Source organism: Lissotriton vulgaris, chromosome 12 (genome assembly GCF_964263255.1).
Source record: "Lissotriton vulgaris chromosome 12, aLisVul1.2, whole genome shotgun sequence".
In the NCBI taxonomy this organism is placed as follows: Eukaryota; Metazoa; Chordata; class Amphibia; order Caudata; family Salamandridae; genus Lissotriton; species Lissotriton vulgaris.
This window is the reverse complement of record NC_141700.1, coordinates 451,623,959-451,645,104: the sequence shown is the minus strand read 5'-3', so window position 1 is coordinate 451,645,104 and position 21,146 is coordinate 451,623,959. Positions and strand designations below refer to the sequence as shown.

General features: G+C 39.0%; 1 long non-coding RNA gene across 1 annotated transcript; it reads left to right on the top strand.

Annotated features, from left to right (window-relative positions):
- The first annotated feature begins 7,768 nt into the window (after nt 1-7,768).
- LOC147676748 (uncharacterized) lies at nt 7,769-20,928 on the top strand. Its single transcript, XR_015302427.1, has 10 exons — nt 7,769-7,890; nt 9,219-9,338; nt 10,666-10,785; nt 12,115-12,236; nt 13,565-13,686; nt 15,015-15,134; nt 16,463-16,586; nt 17,915-18,037; nt 19,365-19,483; nt 20,809-20,928. It is a non-coding gene; the product is annotated as an uncharacterized LOC147676748 (long non-coding RNA).
- Nucleotides 20,929-21,146: the final 218 nt, after the last annotated feature.

The following is a 21,146-nucleotide window of genomic DNA, read 5'->3' as shown; positions in this document are numbered from 1 at the left end:
GAGATGGTACGAAGATAGAAATTAGAACTTTATTTAGACTTACACATTTGTATGAACGCAGGTTTGAGCATAAGAGTCTCAACTTCACCATTGCTGCACTGGTAGGATTTGGCTAAAGAGAAGATGCAAATTATGCTATTCATAGTTTCTATTATTCCTGTTAACTGTAGCATAACCCTTCCTCTCTCAACTTACCAGCTGGCTTAATCGCTACTGGTGTACCATATCCTAAAACAAAGGAAGTAAGAAGGGTGCGCTGCCACTTGGCTGGCAAAAAGATTTATATCCAAATGTACGTGCTGCAATTGTTTAGAGAGTGTTAGCAAATGAGGCAAGGGAATGCAGAGAAGTATGAGAGGTTATAAACACAAATTGAGATTTGATTTTTTAATTGAGCTGTTGATTTTCACAATAAAACAGACTCCATAGTATTGATCTGGTTACCCTTTATAAAAATCTAAACTTTTTGTATTGCTTATACTAAATGTACTAACAGTGGACTTTTCCATCTGCAGATTATACTGAATGACCAGCAGTGGCAGTGTTTCACAGCAGAGTTTCTCTGAATTGCCGAGACTGAAGCAAAAAAAAAAAAGGAAGTCTTCTGGCATACTGCATCATTTTACCAATTTATGTGGTAAGTAAAACTCCCAATCATTCTTTTAGGCATTAAAAAGATGTAAATAGCATCGGAATGTCCTCACTAATTTATAGTGGGAGCCTGTGCCTGAATATTATTTCTGTCAAGATGGAAGTAATATGTATCGCATTATGTTGGTCATGATAGTTAATAAAAGACTGACTGACTCAAACTCTACTAAAACCTGCTTTAGATCCTGGTGCTAGCAACGTTCTATTCGAGGAAATAGCTGCCTTTGAGACTGAAATGCACCATCTCGCTTATGAAAAATAGTGTTACATACTCAAGGAAGGAAGCTCATCTAACCTCTTCTCCTGCACTCTCTATGTTGGACTCTGATACTCAAGATGGATTGTTGTTAAGGTTAATCTGTCTTTGTACCTCAATCCCACTTTTGAAAAGGACACAGTGCTTCGACTGGTTCCCATTCCTTTACCATTCCCCCTCCTACGTGGCTGGCAGTCATGAATACAGATAGTAACCTACTGCATAACTTCTGATATCTCATCCTCCTGTGTGGTTAGCTTCCACAAGGACAATTGGTCCAGGGGTGTCTGACATCATAAAGCTAAAGCAAGAAGTTGTCTGACATGAGGTGCCATTCTGTTGCCTAGCAGTCTGACATCATAAAGCTAAAGCAAGATGTTTTCTGACTAGAAGGCCACTCTGTTGCAAAGCAGCTGGCATCATGAAGGTAAAGGAAGATGTTGTCTGACATGAGAGCCACTCTGTTGCCTAACAAGGAGTAGGATACATTTATCTTGGTAATGAGATGAGTTGCAGGGTAGATAGGATGCCCAACGAAAAGATGAGATGGTACGAAGATAGAAATTAGAACTTTATTTAGACTTACACATTTGTATGAACGCAGGTTTGAGCAAAAGAGTCTCAACTTCACCATTGCTGCACTGGTAGGATTTGGCTAAAGAGAAGATGCAAATTATGCTATTCATAGTTTCTATTATTCCTGTTAACTGTAGCATAACCCTTCCTCTCTCAACTTACCAGCTTCCTTAATCGCTACTGGTGTACCATATCCTAAAACAAAGGAAGTAAGAAGGGTGCGCTGCCACTTGGCTGGCAAAAAGATTTATATCCCAATGTACGTGCTACAATTGTTTAGAGAGTGTTAGCAAATGAGGCAAGGGAATGCAGAGAAGTATGAGAGGTTATAAACACAAATTGAAATTTGATTTTTTAATTGAGCTGTTGATTTTCACAATAAAACAGACTCCATAGTATTGATCTGGTTACCCTTTAAAAAAATCTAAACTTTTTGTATTGCTTATACTAAATGTACTAACAGTGGACTTTTCCATCTGCAGATTATACTGAATGGCCAGCAGTGGCAGTGTTTCACAGCAGAGTTTCTCTGAATTGCCGAGAATGAAGCAAAAAAAAAAGGAAGTCTTCTGGCATACTGCATTATTTTACCAATTTATGTGGTAAGTAAAACTCCCAATCATTCTTTTAGGCATTAAAAAGATGTAAATAGCATCGGAATGTCCTCACTAATTTATAGTGGGAGCCTGTGCCTGAATATTATTTCTGTCAAGATGGAAGTAATATGTATCACATTATGTTGGTCATGATAGTTAATAAAAGACTGACTGACTCAAACTCTACTAAAACCTGCTTTAGATCCTGGTGCTAGAACGTTATATTCGAGGAAATATCTGCCTTTGAGACTGAAATGCACCATCTCACTTATGAAAAATAGTGTTACATACTCAAGGAAGGAAGCTCATCTAACCTCTTCTCCTGCACTCTCTATGTTGGACTCTGATACTCAAGATGGATTGTTGTTAAGGTTAATCTGTCTTTGTACCTCAATCCCACTTTTGAAAAGGACACAGTGCTTCGACTGGTTCCCATTCCTTTACCATTCCCCCTCCTACGTGGCTGGCAGTCATGAATACAGATAGTAACCTACTGCATAACTTCTGATATCTCATCCTCCTGTGTGGTTAGCTTCCACAAGGACAATTGGTCCAGGGGTGTCTGACATCATAAAGCTAAAGCAAGAAGTTGTCTGACATGAGGTGCCATTCTGTTGCCTAGCAGTCTGACATCATGAAGCTAAAGCAAGATGTTTTCTGACTAGAAGGCCACTCTGTTGCAAAGCAGCTGGCATCATGAAGGTAAAGGAAGATGTTGTCTGACATGAGAGCCACTCTGTTGCCTAACAAGGAGTAGGATACATTTATCTTGGTAATGAGATGAGTTGCAGGGTAGATAGGATGCCCAACGAAAAGATGAGATGGTACGAAGAAAGAAATTAGAACTTTATTTAGACTTACACATTTGTATGAACGCAGGTTTGAGCATAAGAGTCTCAACTTCACCATTGCTGCACTGGTAGGATTTGGCTAAAGAGAAGATGCAAATTATGCTATTCATAGTTTCTATTATTCCTGTTAACTGTAGCATAACCCTTCCTCTCTCAACTTACCAGCTGGCTTAATCGCTACTGGTGTACCATATCCTAAAACAAAGGAAGTAAGAAGGGTGCGCTGCCACTTGGCTGGCAAAAAGATTTATATCCCAATGTACGTGCTACAATTGTTTAGAGAGTGTTAGCAAATGAGGCAAGGGAATGCAGAGAAGTATGAGAGGTTATAAACACAAATTGAAATTTGATTTTTTAATTGAGCTGTTGATTTTCACAATAAAACAGACTCCATAGTATTGATCTGGTTACCCTTTAAAAAAATCTAAACTTTTTGTATTGCTTATACTAAATGTACTAACAGTGGACTTTTCCATCTGCAGATTATACTGAATGACCAGCAGTGGCAGTGTTTCACAGCAGAGTTTCTCTGAATTGCCGAGACTGAAGCAAAAAAAAAAAAAAGGAAGTCATCTGGCATACTGCATCATTTTACCAATTTATGTGGTAAGTAAAACTCCCAATCATTCTTTTAGGCATTAAAAAGATGTAAATAGCATCGGAATGTCCTCACTAATTTATAGTGGGAGCCTGTGCCTGAATATTATTTCTGTCAAGATGGAAGTAATATGTATCACATTATGTTGGTCATGATAGTTAATAAAAGACTGACTGACTCAAACTCTACTAAAACCTGCTTTAGATCCTGGTGCTAGCAACGTTCTATTCGAGGAAATATCTGCCTTTGAGACTGAAATGCACCATCTCACTTATGAAAAATAGTGTTACATACTCAAGGAAGGAAGCTCATCTAACCTCTTCTCCTGCACTCTCTATGTTGGACTCTGATACTCAAGATGGATTGTTGTTAAGGTTAATCTGTCTTTGTACCTCAATCCCACTTTTGAAAAGGACTCAGTGCTTCGACTGGTTCCCATTCCTTTACCATTCCCCCTCCTACGTGGCTGGCAGTCATGAATACAGATAGTAACCTACTGCATAACTTCTGATATCTCATCCTCCTGTGTGGTTAGCTTCCACAAGGACAATTGGTCCAGGGGTGTCTGACATCATAAAGCTAAAGCAAGAAGTTGTCTGACATGAGGTGCCATTCTGTTGCCTAGCAGTCTGACATCATAAAGCTAAAGCAAGATGTTTTCTGACTAGAAGGCCACTCTGTTGCAAAGCAGCTGGCATCATGAAGGTAAAGGAAGATGTTGTCTGACATGAGAGCCACTCTGTTGCCTAACAAGGAGTAGGATACATTTATCTTGGTAATGAGATGAGTTGCAGGGTAGATAGGATGCCCAACGAAAAGATGAGATGGGACGAAGATAGAAATTAGAACTTTATTTAGACTTACACATTTGTATGAACGCAGGTTTGAGCATAAGAGTCTCAACTTCACCATTGCTGCACTGGTAGGATTTGGCTAAAGAGAAGATGCAAATTATGCTATTCATAGTTTCTATTATTCCTGTTAACTGTAGCATAACCCTTCCTCTCTCAACTTATCAGCTGGCTTAATCGCTACTGGTGTACCATATCCTAAAACAAAGGAAGTAAGAAGGGTGCGCTGCCACTTGGCTGGCAAAAAGATTTATATCCCAATGTACGTGCTACAATTGTTTAGAGAGTGTTAGCAAATGAGGCAAGGGAATGCAGAGAAGTATGAGAGGTTATAAACACAAATTGAGATTTGATTTTTTAATTGAGCTGTTGATTTTCACAATAAAACAGACTCCATAGTATTGATCTGGTTACCCTTTATAAAAATCTAAACTTTTTGTATTGCTTATACTAAATGTACTAACAGTGGACTTTTCCATCTGCAGATTATACTGAATGACCAGCAGTGGCAGTGTTTCACAGCAGAGTTTCTCTGAATTGCCGAGACTGAAGCAAAAAAAAAAAAAAGGAAGTCTTCTGGAATACTGCATCATTTTACCAATTTATGTGGTAAGTAAAACTCCCAATCATTCTTTTAGGCATTAAAAAGATGTAAATAGCATCGGAATGTCCTCACTAATTTATAGTGGGAGCCTGTGCCTGAATATTATTTCTGTCAAGATGGAAGTAATATGTATCACATTATGTTGGTCATGATAGTTAATAAAAGACTGACTGACTCAAACTCTACTAAAACCTGCTTTAGATCCTGGTGCTAGCAACGTTCTATTCGAGGAAATAGCTGCCTTTGAGACTGAAATGCACCATCTCACTTATGAAAAATAGTGTTACATACTCAAGGAAGGAAGCTCATCTAACCTCTTCTCCTGCACTCTCTATGTTGGACTCTGATACTCAAGATGGATTGTTGTTAAGGTTAATCTGTCTTTGTACCTCAATCCCACTTTTGAAAAGGACACAGTGCTTCGACTGGTTCCCATTCCTTTACCATTCCCCCTCCTACGTGGCTGGCAGTCATGAATACAGATAGTAACCTACTGCATAACTTCTGATATCTCATCCTCCTGTGTGGTTAGCTTCCACAAGGACAATTGGTCCAGGGGTGTCTGACATCATAAAGCTAAAGCAAGAAGTTGTCTGACATGAGGTGCCATTCTGTTGCCTAGCAGTCTGACATCATAAAGCTAAAGCAAGATGTTTTCTGACTAGAAGGCCACTCTGTTGCAAAGCAGCTGGCATCATGAAGGTAAAGGAAGATGTTGTCTGACATGAGAGCCACTCTGTTGCCTAACAAGGAGTAGGATACATTTATCTTGGTAATGAGATGAGTTGCAGGGTAGATAGGATGCCCAACGAAAAGATGAGATGGTACGAAGATAGAAATTAGAACTTTATTTAGACTTACACATTTGTATGAACACAGGTTTGAGCAAAAGAGTCTCAACTTCACCATTGCTGCACTGGTAGGATTTGGCTAAAGAGAAGATGCAAATTATGCTATTCATAGTTTCTATTATTCCTGTTAACTGTAGCATAACCCTTCCTCTCTCAACTTACCAGCTGGCTTAATCGCTACTGGTGTACCATATCCTAAAACAAAGGAAGTAAGAAGGGTGCGCTGCCACTTGGCTGGCAAAAAGATTTATATCCCAATGTACGTGCTACAATTGTTTAGAGAGTGTTAGCAAATGAGGCAAGGGAATGCAGAGAAGTATGAGAGGTTATAAACACAAATTGAAATTTGATTTTTTAATTGAGCTGTTGATTTTCACAATAAAACAGACTCCATAGTATTGATCTGGTTACCCTTTAAAAAAATCTAAACTTTTTGTATTGCTTATACTAAATGTACTAACAGTGGACTTTTCCATCTGCAGATTATACTGAATGACCAGCAGTGGCAGTGTTTCACAGCAGAGTTTCTCTGAATTGCCGAGACTGAAGCAAAAAAAAAAAAAAGGAAGTCATCTGGCATACTGCATCATTTTACCAATTTATGTGGTAAGTAAAACTCCCAATCATTCTTTTAGGCATTAAAAAGATGTAAATAGCATCGGAATGTCCTCACTAATTTATAGTGGGAGCCTGTGCCTGAATATTATTTCTGTCAAGATGGAAGTAATATGTATCACATTATGTTGGTCATGATAGTTAATAAAAGACTGACTGACTCAAACTCTACTAAAACCTGCTTTAGATCCTGGTGCTAGCAACGTTCTATTCGAGGAAATATCTGCCTTTGAGACTGAAATGCACCATCTCACTTATGAAAAATAGTGTTACATACTCAAGGAAGGAAGCTCATCTAACCTCTTCTCCTGCACTCTCTATGTTGGACTCTGATACTCAAGATGGATTGTTGTTAAGGTTAATCTGTCTTTGTACCTCAATCCCACTTTTGAAAAGGACTCAGTGCTTCGACTGGTTCCCATTCCTTTACCATTCCCCCTCCTACGTGGCTGGCAGTCATGAATACAGATAGTAACCTACTGCATAACTTCTGATATCTCATCCTCCTGTGTGGTTAGCTTCCACAAGGACAATTTGTCCAGGGGTGTCTGACATCATAAATCTAAAGCAAGAAGTTGTCTGACATGAGGTGCCATTCTGTTGCCTAGCAGTCTGACATCATAAAGCTAAAGCAAGATGTTTTCTGACTAGAAGGCCACTCTGTTGCAAAGCAGCTGGCATCATGAAGGTAAAGGAAGATGTTGTCTGACATGAGAGCCACTCTGTTGCCTAACAAGGAGTAGGATACATTTATCTTGGTAATGAGATGAGTTGCAGGGTAGATAGGATGCCCAACGAAAAGATGAGATGGTACGAAGATAGAAATTAGAACTTTATTTAGACTTACACATTTGTATGAACGCAGGTTTGAGCATAAGAGTCTCAACTTCACCATTGCTGCACTGGTAGGATTTGGCTAAAGAGAAGATGCAAATTATGCTATTCATAGTTTCTATTATTCCTGTTAACTGTAGCATAACCCTTCCTCTCTCAACTTACCAGCTGGCTTAATCGCTACTGGTGTACCATATCCTAAAACAAAGGAAGTAAGAAGGGTGCGCTGCCACTTGGCTGGCAAAAAGATTTATATCCAAATGTACGTGCTGCAATTGTTTAGAGAGTGTTAGCAAATGAGGCAAGGGAATGCAGAGAAGTATGAGAGGTTATAAACACAAATTGAGATTTGATTTTTTAATTGAGCTGTTGATTTTCACAATAAAACAGACTCCATAGTATTGATCTGGTTACCCTTTATAAAAATCTAAACTTTTTGTATTGCTTATACTAAATGTACTAACAGTGGACTTTTCCATCTGCAGATTATACTGAATGACCAGCAGTGGCAGTGTTTCACAGCAGAGTTTCTCTGAATTGCCGAGACTGAAGCAAAAAAAAAAAAGGAAGTCTTCTGGCATACTGCATCATTTTACCAATTTATGTGGTAAGTAAAACTCCCAATCATTCTTTTAGGCATTAAAAAGATGTAAATAGCATCGGAATGTCCTCACTAATTTATAGTGGGAGCCTGTGCCTGAATATTATTTCTGTCAAGATGGAAGTAATATGTATCGCATTATGTTGGTCATGATAGTTAATAAAAGACTGACTGACTCAAACTCTACTAAAACCTGCTTTAGATCCTGGTGCTAGCAACGTTCTATTCGAGGAAATAGCTGCCTTTGAGACTGAAATGCACCATCTCGCTTATGAAAAATAGTGTTACATACTCAAGGAAGGAAGCTCATCTAACCTCTTCTCCTGCACTCTCTATGTTGGACTCTGATACTCAAGATGGATTGTTGTTAAGGTTAATCTGTCTTTGTACCTCAATCCCACTTTTGAAAAGGACACAGTGCTTCGACTGGTTCCCATTCCTTTACCATTCCCCCTCCTACGTGGCTGGCAGTCATGAATACAGATAGTAACCTACTGCATAACTTCTGATATCTCATCCTCCTGTGTGGTTAGCTTCCACAAGGACAATTGGTCCAGGGGTGTCTGACATCATAAAGCTAAAGCAAGAAGTTGTCTGACATGAGGTGCCATTCTGTTGCCTAGCAGTCTGACATCATAAAGCTAAAGCAAGATGTTTTCTGACTAGAAGGCCACTCTGTTGCAAAGCAGCTGGCATCATGAAGGTAAAGGAAGATGTTGTCTGACATGAGAGCCACTCTGTTGCCTAACAAGGAGTAGGATACATTTATCTTGGTAATGAGATGAGTTGCAGGGTAGATAGGATGCCCAACGAAAAGATGAGATGGTACGAAGATAGAAATTAGAACTTTATTTAGACTTACACATTTGTATGAACGCAGGTTTGAGCAAAAGAGTCTCAACTTCACCATTGCTGCACTGGTAGGATTTGGCTAAAGAGAAGATGCAAATTATGCTATTCATAGTTTCTATTATTCCTGTTAACTGTAGCATAACCCTTCCTCTCTCAACTTACCAGCTTCCTTAATCGCTACTGGTGTACCATATCCTAAAACAAAGGAAGTAAGAAGGGTGCGCTGCCACTTGGCTGGCAAAAAGATTTATATCCCAATGTACGTGCTACAATTGTTTAGAGAGTGTTAGCAAATGAGGCAAGGGAATGCAGAGAAGTATGAGAGGTTATAAACACAAATTGAAATTTGATTTTTTAATTGAGCTGTTGATTTTCACAATAAAACAGACTCCATAGTATTGATCTGGTTACCCTTTAAAAAAATCTAAACTTTTTGTATTGCTTATACTAAATGTACTAACAGTGGACTTTTCCATCTGCAGATTATACTGAATGACCAGCAGTGGCAGTGTTTCACAGCAGAGTTTCTCTGAATTGCCGAGAATGAAGCAAAAAAAAAAGGAAGTCTTCTGGCATACTGCATTATTTTACCAATTTATGTGGTAAGTAAAACTCCCAATCATTCTTTTAGGCATTAAAAAGATGTAAATAGCATCGGAATGTCCTCACTAATTTATAGTGGGAGCCTGTGCCTGAATATTATTTCTGTCAAGATGGAAGTAATATGTATCACATTATGTTGGTCATGATAGTTAATAAAAGACTGACTGACTCAAACTCTACTAAAACCTGCTTTAGATCCTGGTGCTAGAACGTTATATTCGAGGAAATATCTGCCTTTGAGACTGAAATGCACCATCTCACTTATGAAAAATAGTGTTACATACTCAAGGAAGGAAGCTCATCTAACCTCTTCTCCTGCACTCTCTATGTTGGACTCTGATACTCAAGATGGATTGTTGTTAAGGTTAATCTGTCTTTGTACCTCAATCCCACTTTTGAAAAGGACACAGTGCTTCGACTGGTTCCCATTCCTTTACCATTCCCCCTCCTACGTGGCTGGCAGTCATGAATACAGATAGTAACCTACTGCATAACTTCTGATATCTCATCCTCCTGTGTGGTTAGCTTCCACAAGGACAATTGGTCCAGGGGTGTCTGACATCATAAAGCTAAAGCAAGAAGTTGTCTGACATGAGGTGCCATTCTGTTGCCTAGCAGTCTGACATCATGAAGCTAAAGCAAGATGTTTTCTGACTAGAAGGCCACTCTGTTGCAAAGCAGCTGGCATCATGAAGGTAAAGGAAGATGTTGTCTGACATGAGAGCCACTCTGTTGCCTAACAAGGAGTAGGATACATTTATCTTGGTAATGAGATGAGTTGCAGGGTAGATAGGATGCCCAACGAAAAGATGAGATGGTACGAAGAAAGAAATTAGAACTTTATTTAGACTTACACATTTGTATGAACGCAGGTTTGAGCATAAGAGTCTCAACTTCACCATTGCTGCACTGGTAGGATTTGGCTAAAGAGAAGATGCAAATTATGCTATTCATAGTTTCTATTATTCCTGTTAACTGTAGCATAACCCTTCCTCTCTCAACTTACCAGCTGGCTTAATCGCTACTGGTGTACCATATCCTAAAACAAAGGAAGTAAGAAGGGTGCGCTGCCACTTGGCTGGCAAAAAGATTTATATCCCAATGTACGTGCTACAATTGTTTAGAGAGTGTTAGCAAATGAGGCAAGGGAATGCAGAGAAGTATGAGAGGTTATAAACACAAATTGAAATTTGATTTTTTAATTGAGCTGTTGATTTTCACAATAAAACAGACTCCATAGTATTGATCTGGTTACCCTTTAAAAAAATCTAAACTTTTTGTATTGCTTATACTAAATGTACTAACAGTGGACTTTTCCATCTGCAGATTATACTGAATGACCAGCAGTGGCAGTGTTTCACAGCAGAGTTTCTCTGAATTGCCGAGAATGAAGCAAAAAAAAAAGGAAGTCTTCTGGCATACTGCATTATTTTACCAATTTATGTGGTAAGTAAAACTCCCAATCATTCTTTTAGGCATTAAAAAGATGTAAATAGCATCGGAATGTCCTCACTAATTTATAGTGGGAGCCTGTGCCTGAATATTATTTCTGTCAAGATGGAAGTAATATGTATCACATTATGTTGGTCATGATAGTTAATAAAAGACTGACTGACTCAAACTCTACTAAAACCTGCTTTAGATCCTGGTGCTAGCAACGTTCTATTCGAGGAAATATCTGCCTTTGAGACTGAAATGCACCATCTCACTTATGAAAAAGTAGTGTTACATACTCAAGGAAGGAAGCTCATCTAACCTCTTCTCCTGCACTCTCTATGTTGGACTCTGATACTCAAGATGGATTGTTGTTAAGGTTAATCTGTCTTTGTACCTCAATCCCACTTTTGAAAAGGACACAGTGCTTCGACTGGTTCCCATTCCTTTACCATTCCCCCTCCTACGTGGCTGGCAGTCATGAATACAGATAGTAACCTACTGCATAACTTCTGATATCTCATCCTCCTGTGTGGTTAGCTTCCACAAGGACAATTGGTCCAGGGGTGTCTGACATCATAAAGCTAAAGCAAGAAGTTGTCTGACATGAGGTGCCATTCTGTTGCCTAGCAGTCTGACATCATGAAGCTAAAGCAAGATGTTTTCTGACTAGAAGGCCACTCTGTTGCAAAGCAGCTGGCATCATGAAGGTAAAGGAAGATGTTGTCTGACATGAGAGCCACTCTGTTGCCTAACAAGGAGTAGGATACATTTATCTTGGTAATGAGATGAGTTGCAGGGTAGATAGGATGCCCAACGAAAAGATGAGATGGTACGAAGAAAGAAATTAGAACTTTATTTAGACTTACACATTTGTATGAACGCAGGTTTGAGCATAAGAGTCTCAACTTCACCATTGCTGCACTGGTAGGATTTGGCTAAAGAGAAGATGCAAATTATGCTATTCATAGTTTCTATTATTCCTGTTAACTGTAGCATAACCCTTCCTCTCTCAACTTACCAGCTGGCTTAATCGCTACTGGTGTACCATATCCTAAAACAAAGGAAGTAAGAAGGGTGCGCTGCCACTTGGCTGGCAAAAAGATTTATATCCCAATGTACGTGCTACAATTGTTTAGAGAGTGTTAGCAAATGAGGCAAGGGAATGCAGAGAAGTATGAGAGGTTATAAACACAAATTGAAATTTGATTTTTTAATTGAGCTGTTGATTTTCACAATAAAACAGACTCCATAGTATTGATCTGGTTACCCTTTAAAAAAATCTAAACTTTTTGTATTGCTTATACTAAATGTACTAACAGTGGACTTTTCCATCTGCAGATTATACTGAATGACCAGCAGTGGCAGTGTTTCACAGCAGAGTTTCTCTGAATTGCCGAGACTGAAGCAAAAAAAAAAAAGGAAGTCTTCTGGCATACTGCATCATTTTACCAATTTATGTGGTAAGTAAAACTCCCAATCATTCTTTTAGGCATTAAAAAGATGTAAATAGCATCGGAATGTCCTCACTAATTTATAGTGGGAGCCTGTGCCTGAATATTATTTCTGTCAAGATGGAAGTAATATGTATCGCATTATGTTGGTCATGATAGTTAATAAAAGACTGACTGACTCAAACTCTACTAAAACCTGCTTTAGATCCTGGTGCTAGCAACGTTCTATTCGAGGAAATAGCTGCCTTTGAGACTGAAATGCACCATCTCACTTATGAAAAATAGTGTTACATACTCAAGGAAGGAAGCTCATCTAACCTCTTCTCCTGCACTCTCTATGTTGGACTCTGATACTCAAGATGGATTGTTGTTAAGGTTAATCTGTCTTTGTACCTCAATCCCACTTTTGAAAAGGACACAGTGCTTCGACTGGTTCCCATTCCTTTACCATTCCCCCTCCTACGTGGCTGGCAGTCATGAATACAGATAGTAACCTACTGCATAACTTCTGATATCTCATCCTCCTGTGTGGTTAGCTTCCACAAGGACAATTGGTCCAGGGGTGTCTGACATCATAAAGCTAAAGCAAGAAGTTGTCTGACATGAGGTGCCATTCTGTTGCCTAGCAGTCTGACATCATAAAGCTAAAGCAAGATGTTTTCTGACTAGAAGGCCACTCTGTTGCAAAGCAGCTGGCATCATGAAGGTAAAGGAAGATGTTGTCTGACATGAGAGCCACTCTGTTGCCTAACAAGGAGTAGGATACATTTATCTTGGCAATGAGATGAGTTGCAGGGTAGACAGGATGCCCAACGAAAAGATGAGATGGTACGAAGAAAGAAGTTAGAACTTTATTTAGACTTACACATTTGTATGAACGCAGGTTTGAGCATAAGAGTCTCAACTTCACCATTGCTGCACTGGTAGGATTTGGCTAAAGAGAAGATGCAAATTATGCTATTCATAGTTTCTATTATTCCTGTTAACTGTAGCATAACCCTTCCTCTCTCAACTTACCAGCTGGCTTAATCGCTACTGGTGTACCATATCCTAAAACAAAGGAAGTAAGAAGGGTGCGCTGCCACTTGGCTGGCAAAAAGATTTATATCCAAATGTACGTGCTGCAATTGTTTAGAGAGTGTTAGCAAATGAGGCAAGGGAATGCAGAGAAGTATGAGAGGTTATAAACACAAATTGAGATTTGATTTTTTAATTGAGCTGTTGATTTTCACAATAAAACAGACTCCATAGTATTGATCTGGTTACCCTTTATAAAAATCTAAACTTTTTGTATTGCTTATACTAAATGTACTAACAGTGGACTTTTCCATCTGCAGATTATACTGAATGACCAGCAGTGGCAGTGTTTCACAGCAGAGTTTCTCTGAATTGCCGAGACTGAAGCAAAAAAAAAAAAGGAAGTCTTCTGGCATACTGCATCATTTTACCAATTTATGTGGTAAGTAAAACTCCCAATCATTCTTTTAGGCATTAAAAAGATGTAAATAGCATCGGAATGTCCTCACTAATTTATAGTGGGAGCCTGTGCCTGAATATTATTTCTGTCAAGATGGAAGTAATATGTATCACATTATGTTGGTCATGATAGTTAATAAAAGACTGACTGACTCAAACTCTACTAAAACCTGCTTTAGATCCTGGTGCTAGCAACGTTCTATTCGAGGAAATAGCTGCCTTTGAGACTGAAATGCACCATCTCACTTATGAAAAATAGTGTTACATACTCAAGGAAGGAAGCTCATCTAACCTCTTCTCCTGCACTCTCTATGTTGGACTCTGATACTCAAGATGGATTGTTGTTAAGGTTAATCTGTCTTTGTACCTCAATCCCACTTTTGAAAAGGACACAGTGCTTCGACTGGTTCCCATTCCTTTACCATTCCCCCTCCTACGTGGCTGGCAGTCATGAATACAGATAGTAACCTACTGCATAACTTCTGATATCTCATCCTCCTGTGTGGTTAGCTTCCACAAGGACAATTGGTCCAGGGGTGTCTGACATCATAAAGCTAAAGCAAGAAGTTGTCTGACATGAGGTGCCATTCTGTTGCCTAGCAGTCTGACATCATAAAGCTAAAGCAAGATGTTTTCTGACTAGAAGGCCACTCTGTTGCAAAGCAGCTGGCATCATGAAGGTAAAGGAAGATGTTGTCTGACATGAGAGCCACTCTGTTGCCTAACAAGGAGTAGGATACATTTATCTTGGTAATGAGATGAGTTGCAGGGTAGATAGGATGCCCAACGAAAAGATGAGATGGTACGAAGATAGAAATTAGAACTTTATTTAGACTTACACATTTGTATGAACGCAGGTTTGAGCAAAAGAGTCTCAACTTCACCATTGCTGCACTGGTAGGATTTGGCTAAAGAGAAGATGCAAATTATGCTATTCATAGTTTCTATTATTCCTGTTAACTGTAGCATAACCCTTCCTCTCTCAACTTACCAGCTTCCTTAATCGCTACTGGTGTACCATATCCTAAAACAAAGGAAGTAAGAAGGGTGCGCTGCCACTTGGCTGGCAAAAAGATTTATATCCCAATGTACGTGCTACAATTGTTTAGAGAGTGTTAGCAAATGAGGCAAGGGAATGCAGAGAAGTATGAGAGGTTATAAACACAAATTGAAATTTGATTTTTTAATTGAGCTGTTGATTTTCACAATAAAACAGACTCCATAGTATTGATCTGGTTACCCTTTAAAAAAATCTAAACTTTTTGTATTGCTTATACTAAATGTACTAACAGTGGACTTTTCCATCTGCAGATTATACTGAATGACCAGCAGTGGCAGTGTTTCACAGCAGAGTTTCTCTGAATTGCCGAGAATGAAGCAAAAAAAAAAGGAAGTCTTCTGGCATACTGCATTATTTTACCAATTTATGTGGTAAGTAAAACTCCCAATCATTCTTTTAGGCATTAAAAAGATGTAAATAGCATCGGAATGTCCTCACTAATTTATAGTGGGAGCCTGTGCCTGAATATTATTTCTGTCAAGATGGAAGTAATATGTATCACATTATGTTGGTCATGATAGTTAATAAAAGACTGACTGACTCAAACTCTACTAAAACCTGCTTTAGATCCTGGTGCTAGCAACGTTCTATTCGAGGAAATATCTGCCTTTGAGACTGAAATGCACCATCTCACTTATGAAAAATAGTGTTACATACTCAAGGAAGGAAGCTCATCTAACCTCTTCTCCTGCACTCTCTATGTTGGACTCTGATACTCAAGATGGATTGTTGTTAAGGTTAATCTGTCTTTGTACCTCAATCCCACTTTTGAAAAGGACACAGTGCTTCGACTGGTTCCCATTCCTTTACCATTCCCCCTCCTACGTGGCTGGCAGTCATGAATACAGATAGTAACCTACTGCATAACTTCTGATATCTCATCCTCCTGTGTGGTTAGCTTCCACAAGGACAATTGGTCCAGGGGTGTCTGACATCATAAAGCTAAAGCAAGAAGTTGTCTGACATGAGGTGCCATTCTGTTGCCTAGCAGTCTGACATCATGAAGCTAAAGCAAGATGTTTTCTGACTAGAAGGCCACTCTGTTGCAAAGCAGCTGGCATCATGAAGGTAAAGGAAGATGTTGTCTGACATGAGAGCCACTCTGTTGCCTAACAAGGAGTAGGATACATTTATCTTGGTAATGAGATGAGTTGCAGGGTAGATAGGATGCCCAACGAAAAGATGAGATGGTACGAAGAAAGAAATTAGAACTTTATTTAGACTTACACATTTGTATGAACGCAGGTTTGAGCATAAGAGTCTCAACTTCACCATTGCTGCACTGGTAGGATTTGGCTAAAGAGAAGATGCAAATTATGCTATTCATAGTTTCTATTATTCCTGTTAACTGTAGCATAACCCTTCCTCTGTCAACTTACCAGCTGGCTTAATCGCTACTGGTGTACCATATCCTAAAACAAAGGAAGTAAGAAGGGTGCGCTGCCACTTGGCTGGCAAAAAGATTTATATCCCAATGTACGTGCTACAATTGTTTAGAGAGTGTTAGCAAATGAGGCAAGGGAATGCAGAGAAGTATGAGAGGTTATAAACACAAATTGAAATTTGATTTTTTAATTGAGCTGTTGATTTTCACAATAAAACAGACTCCATAGTATTGATCTGGTTACCCTTTAAAAAAATCTAAACTTTTTGTATTGCTTATACTAAATGTACTAACAGTGGACTTTTCCATCTGCAGATTATACTGAATGACCAGCAGTGGCAGTGTTTCACAGCAGAGTTTCTCTGAATTGCCGAGACTGAAGCAAAAAAAAAAAAAAGGAAGTCTTCTGGCATACTGCATCATTTTACCAATTTATGTGGTAAGTAAAACTCCCAATCATTCTTTTAGGCATTAAAAAGATGTAAATAGCATCGGAATGTCCTCACTAATTTATAGTGGGAGCCTGTGCCTGAATATTATTTCTGTCAAGATGGAAGTAATATGTATCACATTATGTTGGTCATGATAGTTAATAAAAGACTGACTGACTCAAACTCTACTAAAACCTGCTTTAGATCCTGGTGCTAGCAACGTTCTATTCGAGGAAATATCTGCCTTTGAGACTGAAATGCACCATCTCACTTATGAAAAATAGTGTTACATACTCAAGGAAGGAAGCTCATCTAACCTCTTCTCCTGCACTCTCTATGTTGGACTCTGATACTCAAGATGGATTGTTGTTAAGGTTAATCTGTCTTTGTACCTCAATCCCACTTTTGAAAAGGACTCAGTGCTTCGACTGGTTCCCATTCCTTTACCATTCCCCCTCCTACGTGGCTGGCAGTCATGAATACAGATAGTAACCTACTGCATAACTTCTGATATCTCATCCTCCTGTGTGGTTAGCTTCCACAAGGACAATTGGTCCAGGGGTGTCTGACATCATAAAGCTAAAGCAAGAAGTTGTCTGACATGAGGTGCCATTCTGTTGCCTAGCAGTCTGACATCATAAAGCTAAAGCAAGATGTTTTCTGACTAGAAGGCCACTCTGTTGCAAAGCAGCTGGCATCATGAAGGTAAAGGAAGATGTTGTCTGACATGAGAGCAACTCTGTTGCCTAACAAGGAGTAGGATACATTTATCTTGGTAATGAGATGAGTTGCAGGGTAGATAGGATGCCCAACGAAAAGATGAGATGGTACGAAGATAGAAATTAGAACTTTATTTAGACTTACACATTTGTATGAACGCAGGTTTGAGCATAAGAGTCTCAACTTCACCATTGCTGCACTGGTAGGATTTGGCTAAAGAGAAGATGCAAATTATGCTATTCATAGTTTCTATTATTCCTGTTAACTGTAGCATAACCCTTCCTCTCTCAACTTACCAGCTGGCTTAATCGCTACTGGTGTACCATATCCTAAAACAAAGGAAGTAAGAAGGGTGCGCTGCCACTTGGCTGGCAAAAAGATTTATATCCAAATGTACGTGCTGCAATTGTTTAGAGAGTGTTAGCAAATGAGGCAAGGGAATGCAGAGAAGTATGAGAGGTTATAAACACAAATTGAGATTTGATTTTTTAATTGAGCTGTTGATTTTCACAATAAAACAGACTCCATAGTATTGATCTGGTTACCCTTTATAAAAATCTAAACTTTTTGTATTGCTTATACTAAATGTACTAACAGTGGACTTTTCCATCTGCAGATTATACTGAATGACCAGCAGTGGCAGTGTTTCACAGCAGAGTTTCTCTGAATTGCCGAGACTGAAGCAAAAAAAAAAAAAGGAAGTCTTCTGGCATACTGCATCATTTTACCAATTTATGTGGTAAGTAAAACTCCCAATCATTCTTTTAGGCATTAAAGAGATGTAAATAGCATCGGAATGTCCTCACTAATTTATAGTGGGAGCCTGTGCCTGAATATTATTTCTGTCAAGATGAAGTAATATGTATCACATTATGTTGGTCATGATAGTTAATAAAAGACTGACTGACTCAAACTCTACTAAAACCTGCTTTAGATCCTGGTGCTAGCAACGTTCTATTCGAGGAAATAGCTGCCTTTGAGACTGAAATGCACCATCTCACTTATGAAAAATAGTGTTACATACTCAAGGAAGGAAGCTCATCTAACCTCTTCTCCTGCACTCTCTATGTTGGACTCTGATACTCAAGATGGATTGTTGTTAAGGTTAATCTGTCTTTGTACCTCAATCCCACTTTTGAAAAGGACACAGTGCTTCAACTGGTTCCCATTCCTTTACCATTCCCCCTCCTACGTGGCTGGCAGTCATGAATACAGATAGTAACCTACTGCATAACTTCTGATATCTCATCCTCCTGTGTGGTTAGCTTCCACAAGGACAATTGGTCCAGGGGTGTCTGACATCATAAAGCTAAAGCAAGAAGTTGTCTGACATGAGGTGCCATTCTGTTGCCTAGCAGTCTGACATCATAAAGCTAAAGCAAGATGTTTTCTGACTAGAAGGCCACTCTGTTGCAAAGCAGCTGGCATCATGAAGGTAAAGGAAGATGTTGTCTGACATGAGAGCCACTCTGTTGCCTAACAAGGAGTAGGATACATTTATCTTGGTAATGAGATGAGTTGCAGGGTAGATAGGATGCCCAACGAAAAGATGAGATGGTACGAAGATAGAAATTAGAACTTTATTTAGACTTACACATTTGTATGAACGCAGGTTTGAGCAAAAGAGTCTCAACTTCACCATTGCTGCACTGGTAGGATTTGGCTAAAGAGAAGATGCAAATTATGCTATTCATAGTTTCTATTATTCCTGTTAACTGTAGCATAACCCTTCCTCTCTCAACTTACCAGCTGGCTTAATCGCTACTGGTGTACCATATCCTAAAACAAAGGAAGTAAGAAGGGTGCGCTGCCACTTGGCTGGCAAAAAGATTTATATCCCAATGTACGTGCTACAATTGTTTAGAGAGTGTTAGCAAATGAGGCAAGGGAATGCAGAGAAGTATGAGAGGTTATAAACACAAATTGAAATTTGATTTTTTAATTGAGCTGTTGATTTTCACAATAAAACAGACTCCATAGTATTGATCTGGTTACCCTTTAAAAAAATCTAAACTTTTTGTATTGCTTATACTAAATGTACTAACAGTGGACTTTTCCATCTGCAGATTATACTGAATGACCAGCAGTGGCAGTGTTTCACAGCAGAGTTTCTCTGAATTGCCGAGAATGAAGCAAAAAAAAAGGAAGTCTTCTGGCATACTGCATTATTTTACCAATTTATGTGGTAAGTAAAACTCCCAATCATTCTTTTAGGCATTAAAAAGATGTAAATAGCATCGGAATGTCCTCACTAATTTATAGTGGGAGCCTGTGCCTGAATATTATTTCTGTCAAGATGGAAGTAATATGTATCACATTATGTTGGTCATGATAGTTAATAAAAGACTGACTGACTCAAACTCTACTAAAACCTGCTTTAGATCCTGGTGCTAGCAACGTTCTATTCGAGGAAATATCTGCCTTTGAGACTGAAATGCACCATCTCACTTATGAAAAATAGTGTTACATACTCAAGGAAGGAAGCTCATCTAACCTCTTCTCCTGCACTCTCTATGTTGGACTCTGATACTCAAGATGGATTGTTAAGGTTAATCTGTCTTTGCACCTCAATCCCACTTTTGAAAAGGACACAGTGCTTCGACTGGTTCCCATTCCTTTACCATTCCCCCTCCTACGTGGCTGGCAGTCATGAATACAGATAGTAACCTACTGCATAACTTCTGATATCTCATCCTCCTGTGTGGTTAGCTTCCACAAGGACAATTGGTCCAGGGGTGTCTGACATCATAAAGCTAAAGCAAGAAGTTGTCTGACATGAGGTGCCATTCTGTTGCCTAGCAGTCTGACATCATAAAGCTAAAGCAAGATGTTTTCTGACTAGAAGGCCACTCTGTTGCAAAGCAGCTGGCATCATGAAGGTAAAGGAAGATGTTGTCTGACATGAGAGCCACTCTGTTGCCTAACAAGGAGTAGGATACATTTATCTTGGTAATGAGATGAGTTGCAGGGTAGACAGGATGCCCAACGAAAAGATGAGATGGTACGAAGAAAGAAGTTAGAACTTTATTTAGACTTACACATTTGTATGAACGCAGGTTTGAGCATAAGAGTCTCAACTTCACCATTGCTGCACTGGTAGGATTTGGCTAAAGAGAAGATGCAAATTATGCTATTCATAGTTTCTATTATTCCTGTTAACTGTAGCATAACCCTTCCTCTCTCAACTTACCAGCTGGCTTAATCGCTTCTGGTGTACCATATCCTAAAACAAAGGAAGTAAGAAGGGTGCGCTGCCACTTGGCTGGCAAAAAGATTTATATCCCAATGTACGTGCTACAATTGTTTAGAGAGTGTTAGCAAATGAGGCAAGGGAATGCAGAGAAGTATGAGAGGTTATAAACACAAATTGAGATTTGATTTTTTAATTGAGCTGTTGATTTTCACAATAAAACAGACTCCATAGTATTGATCTGGTTACCCTTTATAAAAATCTAAACTTTTTGTATTGCTTATACTAAATGTACTAACAGTGGACTTTTCCATCTGCAGATTATACTGAATGACCAGCAGTGGCAGTGTTTCACAGCAGAGTTTCTCTGAATTGCCGAGACTGAAGCAAAAAAAAAAGGAAGTCTTCTGGCATACTGCATCATTTTACCAATTTATGTGGTAAGTAAAACTCCCAATCATTCTTTTAGGCATTAAAAAGATGTAAATAGCATCGGAATGTCCTCACTAATTTATAGTGGGAGCCTGTGCCTGAATATTATTTCTGTCAAGATGGAAGTAATATGTATCACATTATGTTGGTCATGATAGTTAATAAAAGACTGACTGACTCAAACTCTACTAAAACCTGCTTTAGATCCTGGTGCTAGCAACGTTCT